The sequence below is a fragment of the Convolutriloba macropyga genome, unplaced genomic scaffold (assembly GCF_964194025.1).
Source record: "Convolutriloba macropyga unplaced genomic scaffold, txConMacr16.3 SCAFFOLD_5920, whole genome shotgun sequence".
NCBI classification, from domain to species: Eukaryota; Metazoa; Xenacoelomorpha; order Acoela; family Convolutidae; genus Convolutriloba; species Convolutriloba macropyga.
In genome coordinates this window covers 1279-14895 of record NW_027451094.1, presented here as the reverse complement: position 1 = coordinate 14895, position 13617 = coordinate 1279, and the positions used below count along the sequence as shown (strand labels likewise).

The 13617-nt window shown below is 45.3% G+C and overlaps 1 pseudogene; it reads left to right on the top strand.

The window, feature by feature from the left end:
• Positions 1-13135: 13135 nt before the first annotated feature.
• On the top strand, positions 13136-13287 carry LOC142356403 (5.8S ribosomal RNA; annotated as a pseudogene).
• Positions 13288-13617: the final 330 nt, after the last annotated feature.

Sequence of the window (13617 nt, the reverse complement as noted above, 5' to 3'; positions counted from 1 at the left end):
TAGCTAGCTAGCTTGAGCTTGAGCTAGCTAGCTAGCTTGAGCTTGAGGCTTGAGCTTGAGCTTGGCTAGCTAGCCTAGCTGAGCTTGAGCTAGCTAGCTTGAGCTTGAGCTAGCTAGCTATGAGTAGCTAGTAGCTAGCTTGAGCTTGAGCTAGCTAGCTAGCTTGAGCTTGAGCTAGCTAGCTAGCTTGAGCTTGAGCTAGCTAGCTAGCTTGAGCTTGAGCTAGCTAGCTTGAGCTTGAGCTTGAGCTAGCTAGCTTGAGCTTGAGCTAGCTAGCTAGCTTGAGCTTGAGCTAGCTAGCTAGCTTGAGCTTGAGCTAGCTAGCTAGCTTGAGCTTGAGCTTGAGCTAGCTAGCTTGAGCTTGAGCTTGAGCTAGCTAGCTAGCTTGAGCTTGAGCTAGCTAGCTTGAGCTTGAGCTAGCTAGCTTGAGCTTGAGCTAGCTAGCTAGCTTGAGCTTGAGCTAGCTAGCTAGCTTGAGCTTGAGCTAGCTAGCTAGCTTGAGCTTGAGCTAGCTAGCTTGAGCTTGAGCTAGCTAGCTTGAGCTTGAGCTAGCTAGCTAGCTTGAGCTTGAGCTAGCTAGCTAGCTTGAGCTTGAGCTTGAGCTAGCTAGCTTGAGCTTGAGCTAGCTAGCTTGAGCTTGAGCTAGCTAGCTTGAGCTTGAGCTAGCTAGCTAGCTTGAGCTTGAGCTAGCTAGCTAGCTTGAGCTTGAGCTAGCTAGCTAGCTTGAGCTTGAGCTAGCTAGCTAGCTTGAGCTTGAGCTAGCTAGCTAGCTTGAGCTTGAGCTTGAGCTAGCTAGCTAGCTTGAGCTTGAGCTAGCTAGCTTGAGCTTGAGCTAGCTAGCTTGAGCTTGAGCTAGCTAGCTAGCTTGAGCTTGAGCTAGCTAGCTAGCTTGAGCTTGAGCTAGCTAGCTAGCTTGAGCTTGAGCTAGCTAGCTTGAGCTTGAGCTAGCTAGCTTGAGCTTGAGCTAGCTAGCTAGCTTGAACTTGAGCTAGCTAGCTAGCTTGAGCTTGAGCTAGCTAGCTAGCTTGAGCTTGAGCTAGCTAGCTAGCTTGAGCTTGAGCTTGAGCTAGCTAGCTTGAGCTTGAGCTTGAGCTAGCTAGCTAGCTTGAGCTTGAGCTAGCTAGCTTGAGCTTGAGCTAGCTAGCTTGAGCTTGAGCTAGCTAGCTAGCTTGAGCTTGAGCTAGCTAGCTAGCTTGAGCTTGAGCTAGCTAGCTAGCTTGAGCTTGAGCTAGCTAGCTAGCTTGAGCTTGAGCTAGCTAGCTTGAGCTTGAGCTTGAGCTTGAGCTTGAGCTAGCTAGCTTGAGCTTGAGCTAGCTAGCTAGCTTGAGCTTGAGCTAGCTAGCTAGCTTGAGCTTGAGCTAGCTAGCTAGCTTGAGCTTGAGCTTGAGCTAGCTAGCTTGAGCTTGAGCTTGAGCTAGCTAGCTAGCTTGAGCTTGAGCTAGCTAGCTAGCTTGAGCTTGAGCTTGAGCTAGCTAGCTTGAGCTTGAGCTTGAGCTAGCTAGCTAGCTTGAGCTTGAGCTAGCTAGCTTGAGCTTGAGCTAGCTAGCTTGAGATTGAGCTAGCTAGCTAGCTTGTGCTTGAGCTAGCTAGCTAGCTTGAGCTTGAGCTTGAGCTAGCTGGCTTGAGCTTGAGCTAGCTAGCTTGAGCTTGAGCTAGCTAGCTTGAGCTTGAGCTAGCTAGCTAGCTTGAACTTGAGCTAGCTAGCTAGCTTGAGCTTGAGCTTGAGCTAGCTAGCTAGCTTGAGCTTGAGCTAGCTAGCTAGCTTGAGCTTGAGCTTGAGCTAGCTAGCTTGAGCTTGAGCTTGAGCTAGCTAGCTAGCTTGAGCTTGAGCTAGCTAGCTTGAGCTTGAGCTAGCTAGCTTGAGCTTGAGCTAGCTAGCTAGCTTGAGCTTGAGCTAGCTAGCTAGCTTGAACTTGAGCTAGCTAGCTAGCTTGAGCTTGAGCTAGCTAGCTAGCTTGAGCTAGCTAGCTAGCTTGAGCTTGAGCTTGAGCTTGAGCTAGCTAGCTTGAGCTTGAGCTAGCTAGCTAGCTTGAGCTTGAGCTAGCTAGCTAGCTTGAGCTTGAGCTAGCTAGCTAGCTTGAGCTTGAGCTTGAGCTAGCTAGCTTGAGCTTGAGCTTGAGCTAGCTAGCTAGCTTGAGCTTGAGCTAGCTAGCTTGAGCTTGAGCTAGCTAGCTTGAGCTTGAGCTAGCTAGCTAGCTTGAGCTTGAGCTAGCTAGCTAGCTTGAGCTTGAGCTAGCTGGCTTGAGCTTGAGCTAGATAGCTTGAGCTTGAGCTAGCTAGCTAGCTTGAGCTAGCTAGCTAGAGCTCGACCTATGAAAAGCTGCGCAAACACTTATTCTATAATAATTGCGAAAATTAAAAATTTCACAAGTGAAAAGCTGCATAAACAGTAATTCTATGTGTGGGGCATTATTAGGGGGAGGTGTCTTGTCAAAATATGGCTGGACTAAAGACCTCAACCCAGATAGGGTGGAAGGCCCTATGATCGGTCTGTTACTAATCGGTGACCGATAAAGACCTGACCAAGGCCTGTAGTAAGCTTGGTTAGGCATTACAGGAGATAACACTAAGACCGAGGGGTCTTAGAGAGCCCTCTAGCGGGGCGAATAGAGCTAGATCGAGCCTTGGGAAAGCTAGATCGAGCAGGACTGAAGCTAAAGGATAGACCGAGAGGTCTGTCTGGTCCTCCTAGAGAGGCCAAGAGAAAGTACGAGAAGCCAACTAAAGCTTGATCGGGCCTTCAGCAAGCACGACCGAGCTGTACCGGAGCTAACACTAAGACCGAGGGGTCTTAGAGAGCCCTCTAGCGGGGCGAATAGAGCTAGATCGAGCCTTGGGAAAGCTAGATCGAGCAGGACTGAAGCTAAACGATAGACCGAGAGGTCTGTCTGGTCCTCCTAGAGAGGCCAAGAGAAAAAACGAGAAGCTAACTAAAGCTTGATCGGGCCTTCAGCAAGCACGACCGAGCTGTACCGGAGCTAACACTAAGACCGAGGGGTCTTAGAGAGCCCTCTAGCGGGGCGAATAGAGCTTGATCAAGCCTTGGGCAAGCTAGATCGAGCAGGACTGAAGCTAAGCAAGAGACCGAGAGGTCTGTCTGGTCCTCCTAGAGAGGCCAAGAGAAAGTACGAGAAGCCAACTAAAGCTTGATCGGGCCTTCAGCAAGCACGACCGAGCTGTACCGGAGCTAACACTAAGACCGAGGGGTCTTAGAGAGCCCTCTAGCGGGGCGAATAGAGCTAGATCGAGCCTTGGGAAAGCTAGATCGAGCAGGACTGAAGCTAAACGATAGACCGAGAGGTCTGTCTGGTCCTCCTAGAGAGGCCAAGAGAAAGTACGAGAAGCTAACTAAAGCTTGATCGCGCCTTCAGCAAGCACGATTGAGCAAGACCGGAGCTAACACTAAGACCGAAGTGTCTTAGAGAGCCCTCTGGTGGGGCGAATAGAGCTAGATCGAGCCTTGGGAAAGCTAGATCGAGTAAGATTGAAGCTGAAAGAGTGTCAGAGGAGCAAATGAACCTCCAAAAAGTGAAAATCAAATTTTAGAAAAAACACAAGTTAAATACTGCATGGACAGTATTTCTATGTGTGGGGCATTATTAGGGGGAGGTGTCTTGTCAAAATATGGCTGGACTAAAGACCTCAACCCGGATAGGGTGGAAGGCCCCATGATCGGTCTGTTACTAATCGGTGACCGATAAAGACCTGACCAAGGCCTGTAGTAAGCTTGGTTAGGCATTACAGGAGTTAACACTAAGACCGAGGGGTCTTAGAGAGCCCTCTAGCGGGGCGAATAGAGCTAGATCGAGCCTTGGGAAAGCTAGATCGAGCAGGACTGAAGCTAAGCAAGAGACCGAAAGGTCTGTCTGGTCCTCCTAGAGAGGCCAAGAGAAAGTACGAGAAGCTAACTAAAGCTTGATCAGGCCTTCAGCAAGCACGACCGAGCTGTACCGGAGCTAACACTAAGACCGAGGGGTCTTAGAGAGCCCTCTAGCAGGGCGAATAGATCTAGATCGAGCCTTGGGAAAGCTAGATCGAGCAGGACTGAAGCTAAACGATAGACCGAGAGGTCTGTCTGGTCCTCCTAGAGAGGCCAAGAGAAAGTACGAGAAGCTAACTAAAGCTTGATCGGGCCTTCAGCAAGCACGACCGAGCTGTACCGGAGCTAACACTAAGACCGAGGGGTCTTAGAGAGCCCTCTAGCAGGGCGAATAGAGCTAGATCGAGCCTTGGGAAAGCTAGATCAAGCAGGACTGAAGCTAAACGATAGACCGAGAGGTCTGTCTGGTCCTCCTATAGAGGCCAAGAGAAAGTACGAGAATCTAACTAAAGCTTGATCGGGCCTTCAGCAAGCACGACCGAGCTGTACCGGAGCTAACACTAAGACCGAGGGGTCTTAGAGAGCCCTCTAGCAGGGCGAATAGAGCTAGATCGAGCCTTGGGAAAGCTAGATCGAGCAGGACTGAAGCTAAACGATAGACCGAGAGGTCTGTCTGGTCCTCCTAGAGAGGCCAAGAGGAAGTACGAGAAGCTAACTAAAGCTTGATCGCGCCTTCAGCAAGCACGATTGAGCAAGACCGGAGCTAACACTAAGACCGAAGTGTCTTAGAGAGCCCTCTAGTGGGGCGAATAGAGCTAGATCGAGCCTTGGGAAAGCTAGATCGAGTAAGATTGAAGCTGAAAGAGTGTCAGAGGAGCAAATGAACCTCCAAAAAGTGAAAATCAAATTTTAGAAAAAAACACAAGTTAAATACTGCATGGACAGTAATTCTATGTGTGGGGCATTATTAGGGAGAGGTGTCTTGTCAAAATATGGCTGGGACTAAAGACCTCAACCCGGATAGGGTGGAAGGCCCTATGATTGGTCTGTTACTAATCGGTGACCGATAAAGACCTGACCAAGGCCTGTAGTAAGCTTGGTTAGGCATTACAGAAGATAACACTAAGACCGAGGGGTCTTAGAGAGCCCTCTAGCGGGGCGAATAGAGCTTGATCAAGCCTTGGGCAAGCTAGATCGAGCAGGACTGAAGCTAAACGATAGACCGAGAGGTCTGTCTGGTCCTCCTAGAGAGGCCAAGAGAAAGTACGAGAATCTAACTAAAGCTGGGTCGGGCCTTCAGCAAGCACGACCGAGCAGTACCGGAGCTAACACTAAGACCGAGGGGTCTTAGAGAGCCCTCTAGTGGGGCGAATAGAGCTAGATCGAGCCTTGGGAAAGCTAGATCGAGCAGGACTGAAGCTAAACGATAAACCGAAAGGTCTGACGGGTCCTCATAAGAGGCATGGAGAAAGATCTGATACTAAAGTACCTCTCGGAAGTAATAAAATATGCCTGATGAAGCCGGGTATGATGTTTGTTGTTTGATGGCATTCATCGATTAGGTCTGGTGGATTCCCCATTACTCCGAGTGGTACTAGTAGAGGCTCCTACAGGGGTGAGCAAAGCGAGATCAAGCCTTAGGCAAGCTAGATCGAGCAGAACTGAAGCTGAAAAGCAAAATAAATGACAGGTCTGTCCAAATCAATAAACTTGAAATCCAGTGTGGTCACCACGGGTCACGAGGTGAATTCCTAGCGATTGTCTGCTGAACGTATAGGAAGGCCCGAAACGAACGATAATTTCATTGCACAGTGGAGATACTATACGTTCAGGAGTAGCATACATCGGGTTTGATCTATGATCATGTCTGGTCTCCGAGGATCCACCGGGTTACCAACTGGCACCGCTGTACTGGGTGTAAAACTGGGCCACCTGAAGTCCCGGGTGTAAAACTAGGTGCCTCTGTGCCAAAGTAGCGGCTTGCGTAGTGCATTATGCCTCCGGCTTGCGAAATGGTTATAAGCAATAACAACAGGACGCCGCGGGGTGTTCACTTAAAGGAGTAACGTTCTCTCAAGGGAGGGGATCTAAAAATCTTGATAAAACATTTATTCTATGCAAAATTTGTGCGCAAATTTTGCAAAGTAAAAAGCTGCACTGTAGCAAATTCTATGTGTGTAGCATTATTAGGGAAGTGTTGTTTGATGGCACCTCTCTACTTGATGCACCAAAGAACTACCTTGATGGCTCATGACCGCTGGTAATCTGTCGTCGCTAGTAGTTCGGAACTGAGAACAAATATGTTCGCAAATTACAACAATTATACAGCATATTGCTGAATAAAGCAGAACCGAATAATACTCAGTGACTTTACACCAAGACTGACTAATGTCTGGATTGTATCGTCCTACTCGAGTAAGGCGAAGAAAAGCTAGAAAGATACGCTTTTCACAAAGCAGGCTTAATGCATGCAAACCAAGGAGGAAGGAGTGATGCCCCTCCTTATAATAAGCAGAACCAAATAAAGAACAGACAGCATCATCTGTACAGTGACCAAGAAGAGGTGAAACTTCTGTATGTGAAAAGGCAATTTGAGCGAGATTTATTAGCAGACTAGTATTATGTTGTTTCTAGTAGGCGAAAGCCGAAACATCAACATGTGAAAATCTGATATTAAATCCTCAATCATTTTCCCTAGTATTATACAGCTATGAGTAACCTTAATTGGACACGGCAATTATTGCTGACCGGTGAAACTTTCGCATGGGAAAGACACACACACTTCTTGACAAAGCAATAAGTATTATGCTGTTTCTAGTACGCGAAAGCAGAAACATCAGCATGTGAAAGTTGTGAAGTTGAAGAATTTTTGTGTTGAGTACGATGTTGTTACTAGTAACCATGTCGACAGCTGAGAACTGTTCTCTAACCAATAGAAGGTGAAACTTCTGTATGTGAAAAGGCAATTTGAGCGAGATTTCTTAGCAGACTAGTATTATGTTGTTTCTAGTAGGCGAAAGCCGAAACATCAACATGTGAAAATCTGATATTAAATCCTCAATCATTTTCCCTAGTATTATACAGCTACTAGTAGCCGTAATTGGTCAGGGAAACATTGTTGACCGGTGAAACTTCACATGGGAAAGACACACAAATTACTTGACAAAACAATAAGTATTATGCTGTTTCTAGTATGCGAAAGCAGAAACATCAGCATGTGAAAGTTGTGAAGTTGAAAAGTTTTTGTGTTGAGTACGGTGTTGTTACTAGTAACCATGTCGACAGCTGGAAAGCTGTTCTCTAACCAATAAAAGGTAAAACTTCTGTATCTGAAGAGGCGGCGTGATTGAGATTTTTAACAGACTAGTATTATGTTGTTTCTAGTAGGCGAGAGCCGAAACATCGACATGTGAACATCTGGTTTTTAAATCATGAGTCAATTCTCCCTAGTATGATACAGTTGTTAGCCGGTATTGGTAACAGTAGAACAGAGATTTGGAGGGCAAAACCTGCTCATGGGAAATGCTCACAGAGCGCTATCTACCAGTACACATAGTATTATGCTGTTTCTAGTACGCGCGAGCCGAAACATCAGCATGAAATGTGTAATCGTGGGTAACTCTAAGTGTGTAGAGTACTGTGTAGTAACTAGTAGCCATGCCAAAGCATGCATTGAAACTCTTCGTGATTTAAAAAGCTCAAAGCAAGATTGACGAGGCCGCAAGGCTATGTCTTTCTAAATTCGAACAAATCGAAAGATTGTTCAAAGTACAATTAAACTGATTGATCCTGTCAGTTGCCATATGCTTGTCTGAAAGACTAAGCCATGCATGTGCAAGCGAAGCTTGAAAAAGTGGAACCGCGAATGGCTCATTAAATCAGTTACTATCTATTAGTTGATTTGCAAGCTAAATGAATAACTGCGGTAACCCTGCAGCTAATGCATGCTGATTGTCCGACACTGTCGGAGACTTTTACAAGACTACACCGGGTGATTTGCTAAGTACAGACACATCCCGTGATGAGTCCTAGTAACTGAAAGATCCCAGATAGCTTCGGCTTGGGGACGGAACTTCCGAATTTCTGACCTATCAACCTATGATGGTAGTGTAACGGACTACCATGGTTGTGACGGGTAACGGGGAATCAGGGTTCGATTCCGGAGAGGGAGCCTTAGAAACGGCTACCACATCCAAGGAAGGCAGCAGGCACGCAAATTACCCACTCTCCGCACGAGGAGGTAGTGACTAGAAATAATGATATGAACCTTTATGGTTTGTAATCAGAATGGAATGGACTTAAAAGCTCCATTGATGAACGAGTAGAGGGCAAGTCTGGTGCCAGCAGCCGCGGTAATACCAGCCTCTACAAGCGTATGCAATAGTTGCTGCGTTTAAAAAGCTCATAGTTGGATCTGTTTGAGTAGAACGGCAACATGGTCTTCAGTTAAATCTGTTGACTCGTTCCGCTCATCCTTCGCATCGAAGAAATAGTTTGCACTTAAATGTGACGAACTGTGGAAACGGTGTTTTCACCCTGAGAAAATTAGAGTGTTCAAAGCATCCTTTGGGATCGAATAATAAAGCATGGAATAATGGAGAATGACCCGCTACTCGATTGATGCCGGTTGGCTGAGTGCGGTAATGATTGAAAGGAACAGACGGGGGCATTTGTATTGCTACGTTAGAGGTGAAATTCTTGGATCGTGGCAAGACAAACTACTGCGAAAGCATTTGCCAAGAATGTTTTCATTAATCAAGAACGAAAGTCAGAGTATTGAAGAGGATTAGATACCCTCGTAATTCTGACCATAAACTATACCAACCTACAATTTGTCAAAGTCGATCTTGACTTGGCAAGAGATTAACCGGGAAACCAAAGTTTATTGGTTCCGGGGGAAGTATGGTTGCAAAATCGAAACTTAAAGGAATTGACGGAAGGGCACCACCAGGAGTGGAGCCTGCGGCTTAATTTGACTCAACACGGGAAAACTCACCCGGTCCAGACATCTTAAGGATTGACAGATTGAATATCTTTCATGATTATATGGGCGGTGGTGCATGGCCGTTCTTAGTTAGTGGAGTGATCTGTCTGGTTAATTCCGATAACGAACGAGATCTTCTCCATCTAAATAATGAAATTCACTATATGTGAATTCAAACACTTCTTAGAGGAACTATGCGGAATTAAATACCGCAGATGAAGTGAGGCTATAACAGGTCTGTGATGCCCTTAGATGTTCTGGACTGCACGCGCGCTACACTGTGTACTTTTAGATTGAGTACTCAGCCCTTGGTCCGAAATGGACTGGGCAATCAGAGAAAAGTACAGCGCTTCAAGGGGATCGTCTGTTGTAACTTGCAGACGTGAACCAGGAATTCCTGGTACTTATGAGTCAACAACTCATAGGGATTACGTCCCTGCCCTTTGTACACACCGCCCGTCGCTACTACTGATTGGATAGTTAAGCAAGAATTGCAAATTCCTACTGTTGGGACTTCGGTCTCCGGCAACGGGATGAAGCGGATCGAGCTTAATTGTCTAGAGGAAGTAAAAGTCGTAACAAGGTTTCCGTAGGGGAACCTGCGGAAGGATCAGTGATTGATTCCTTCGGGCATGGCTGCTGGTAGAGGCCATGTCTGTAGTGCGCATGACGCTCTGTCGCTAGAGATTGCTTGGCAACCAATCTCGAATTATGTATCGAGCTCAAAAACTACTTGTGTGGATACATAGTTCAGCAGTCATGGCAAGGGACTGCTTAAAGGGAGACTAGTTAGCAAAAGCAGCCTAGCAGAACTGCAGCTATCTAGATCTCAGAAGCTGGGTTATAGAAGCCCAGCTATAGACTTGTGAATGAGAAAGGCCTAAAAAGGTCCACAAGTCGCGTGGTTAGAACCGACACGCAAAAATCCCAGCGAGTGACAGAGCGTTGCGCTGTTCAGTGGGAAAGAGTTGAGCTACTCGGGGCGCCCACTGAACTTGCTCCGAGCCAAAGGCTCGAAAAAACACAGCTTAGCCTCAGATCCTTTACATAGAAGGCTAGCTAAAATAAACTTACCTTGGACGAGGGTAAAGTTTAGTCAGTTCTTAGGGGAGAGTAATCCACAGCTTCTCGCCCTCTGAACATTCTCCCAGATATGTAGGTCTGGGAGAGTCTCCTCCTGTTCTTCGGAATCTGGAGGTAGACAAAGACAGTACGATACGATCTTGCATCGGGATGACTAACCGATAATGATCATAATCTGACAATTTTTCCGGCTTGAGGCACCGGAGTCAGATTAAAGACACATACTGAACTAAAGGCGTATGTGCAAAGCTTGTCGGAGTGTAGAGAGTCAAGCTGAGTTGACTCGTCACGTGGTGATGACAACAGCCATGTGCAAAACACTCACAACTTTATCGTCTATGTGGAAAAGGTTGCTAACAGCGCTCTCTATGAGAGGCCCTCGCATATAACTATACGAGGAAAAGGCGATAGAGTTGTTTGAATGTGGGGCAGGTTCATCGACAAGCTAAGTTGATCACATTCTTGTTGTGGCATCCTACTAGAATTGGTCACGGTCTGCACCAACTCTCCCCAAGTTGGCCAGACTTAAAACTAGAAATAAGGTTTGCAGCTATGTGAACCTAGAAACTGTAAAGGAGTTGAAAGAACTTAAAGGAATTGAAAGAGGCCTTGAGGTATATCCTCTTGGTAAAGACCCACAAAAGCTCACAAAAGTGGCTTCGAAGGGCAAAACTGGTTCATCCAAAACAATTGGAGAGCTTAAAGCAGAACCAATTCGAATGAAACACTATTGGTGAAACTTCATCATGAGAACGTCACAAGCTGATCACGCTCTATGATATGACTAGTATTATGTTGCTTCTAGTAGGCTAAGCGCAAGCCGAAACATCAACATGTGAAAGTCGTAGAATTTTGCAATCAAACTGTGGCTAGTACTGTGATGTTACTAGTAACCTGGTGTTCCGTCATATGGCCAAGAGAGCATTTGAAGGCGAAACTTCTGCATGGGAAAGCTGCATCATGATCAAAATTTTATATCGAGTATTATGTTGACGTTAGTAGGCCTTGGCCGAAAACGCAGCATGTGAAAGGTATAGATAAAAGTTATTGTTGCAGTCAGTACTGTGTAGTTACTAGTAGCTGGATTTAAGCTCAAAATGAGACACTGTTGGTGAAACTTCATCATGAGAATGTCACAAGCTGATCAAGCTCTATGATATGACTAGTATTATGTTGCTTCTAGTAGGCTAAGCGCAAGCCGAAACATCAACATGTGAAAGTCGTAGAATTTTGCGATCAAATTGTGGCTAGTACTGTGATGTTACTAGTAACCTTGTGTTACGTCATATGGCCAAGAGAGCATTTGAAGGCGAAACTTCTGCATGGGGAAGCTGCATCATGAACAAAAGTTTATATCGAGTATTATGTTGACATTAGTAGGCCCTGGCCGAAAGCGCAGCATGTGAAAGGTATAGATAAAAGTTATCGTTGCAGTCAGTACTGTGTAGTTACTAGTAGCTGGATTTAAGCTCGAAATGAGACACTGTTGGTGAAACTTCATCATGAGAACGTCACAAGCTGATCACGCTCCATGATATGACTAGTATTATGTTGCTTCTAGTAGGCTAAGCGCAAGCCGAAACATCAACATGTGAAAGTCGTAGAATTTTGCGATCAAATTGTGGCTAGTACTGTGATGTTACTAGTAACCTTGTGTTACGTCATATGGCCAAGAGAGCATTTGAAGGCGAAACTTCTGCATGGGGAAGCTGCATCATGAACAAAAGTTTATATCGAGTATTATGTTGACGTTAGTAGGCCCTGGCCGAAAGCGCAGCATGTGAAAGGTATAGATAAAAGTTAGCGTTGCAGTCAGTACTGTGTAGTTACTAGTAGCTGGATTTAAGCTCGAAATGAGACACTGTTGGTGAAACTTCATCATGAGAACGTCACAAGCTGATCACGCTCTATGATATGACTAGTATTATGTTGCTTCTAGTAGGCTAAGCGCAAGCCGAAACATCAACATGTGAAAGTCGTAGAATTTTGCAATCAAACTGTGGCTAGTACTGTGATGTTACTAGTAACCTTTTCTTACGTCATATGGCCAAGAGAGCATTTGAAGGCGAAACTTCTGCATGGGGAAGCTGCATCATGAACAAAAGTTTATATCGAGTATTATGTTGACGTTAGTAGGCCCTGGCCGAAAGCGCAGCATGTGAAAGGTATAGATAAAAGTTATCGTTGCAGTCAGTACTGTGTAGTTACTAGTAGCTGGATTTAAGCTCGAAGTGAGACACTGTTGGTGAAACTTCATCATGAGAACGTCACAAGCTGATCACGCTCTATGATATGACTAGTATTATGTTGCTTATAGTAGGCTAAGCGCAAGCCGAAACATCAACATGTGAAAGTCGTAGAATTTTGCGATCAAATTGTGGCTAGTACTGTGATGTTACTAGTAACCTTGTGTTACGTCATATGGCCAAGAGAGCATTTGAAGGCGAAACTTCTGCATGGGGAAGCTGCATCATGAACAAAAGTTTATATCGAGTATTATGTTGACGTTAGTAGGCCCTGGCCGAAAGCGCAGCATGTGAAAGGTATAGATAAAAGTTAGCGTTGCAGTCAGTACTGTGTAGTTACTAGTAGCTGGATTTAAGCTCGAAATGAGACACTGTTGGTGAAACTTCATCATGAGAACGTCACAAGCTGATCACGCTCTATGATATGACTAGTATTATGTTGCTTCTAGTAGGCTAAGCGCAAGCCGAAACATCAACATGTGAAAGTCGTAGAATTTTGCAATCAAACTGTGGCTAGTACTGTGATGTTACTAGTAACCTTTTCTTACGTCATATGGCCAAGAGAGCATTTGAAGGCGAAACTTCTGCATGGGGAAGCTGCATCATGAACAAAAGTTTATATCGAGTATTATGTTGACGTTAGTAGGCCCTGGCCGAAAGCGCAGCATGTGAAAGGTATAGATAAAAGTTATCGTTGCAGTCAGTACTGTGTAGTTACTAGTAGCTGGATTTAAGCTCGAAGTGAGACACTGTTGGTGAAACTTCATCATGAGAACGTCACAAGCTGATCACGCTCTATGATATGACTAGTATTATGTTGCTTATAGTAGGCTAAGCGCAAGCCGAAACATCAACATGTGAAAGTCGTAGAATTTTGCGATCAAACTGTGGCTAGTACTTTGATGATGCTTGTAGCCAACCGAATTGGTTGAAAAGCCCAATAAGTAAGCTAACTTGGGAGAGCTTGTTGGAAACCAAATGCTACTAGATTGGTCCAAATACATCCTTCAACAGGGGATCACTTGGCTCGCTTTACGAAGAGGAGCACAGCTATATGTGTTAATTCGGTATGAATCGCAAGATTTGTTTACCGACCTCTCTAACGCAAAAGGCGGTCTCGGCTTCGGCTGTTGACTGCGTCCGATTCAGGGTTATATAACTCTCGATTGAACACATTGATGTTCTATTGTTGGTGCTTCCAATAAAATTGGAACACTTAAAGCAGAACCGATTCAAATAATAGCATTCTGATCAATGATTGCATTCCTTGATCAAGAACTGCTGGAGTCATTGTGATGGCGAATTTTCTTCATAAGAAAATTGCAAAGAGACGGAACTTAATGAGACTAGTATTATGTTGTTTCTAGTAAGCGGAAGCTGAAACAGCAACATGTGAAAATCAAGTTTTGTTCAATGATCTCGAGGCGATAAGTACTATGAAGCAACTAGTAGCCTAAGCATGACTCAGATTTGAGACAGTCAAA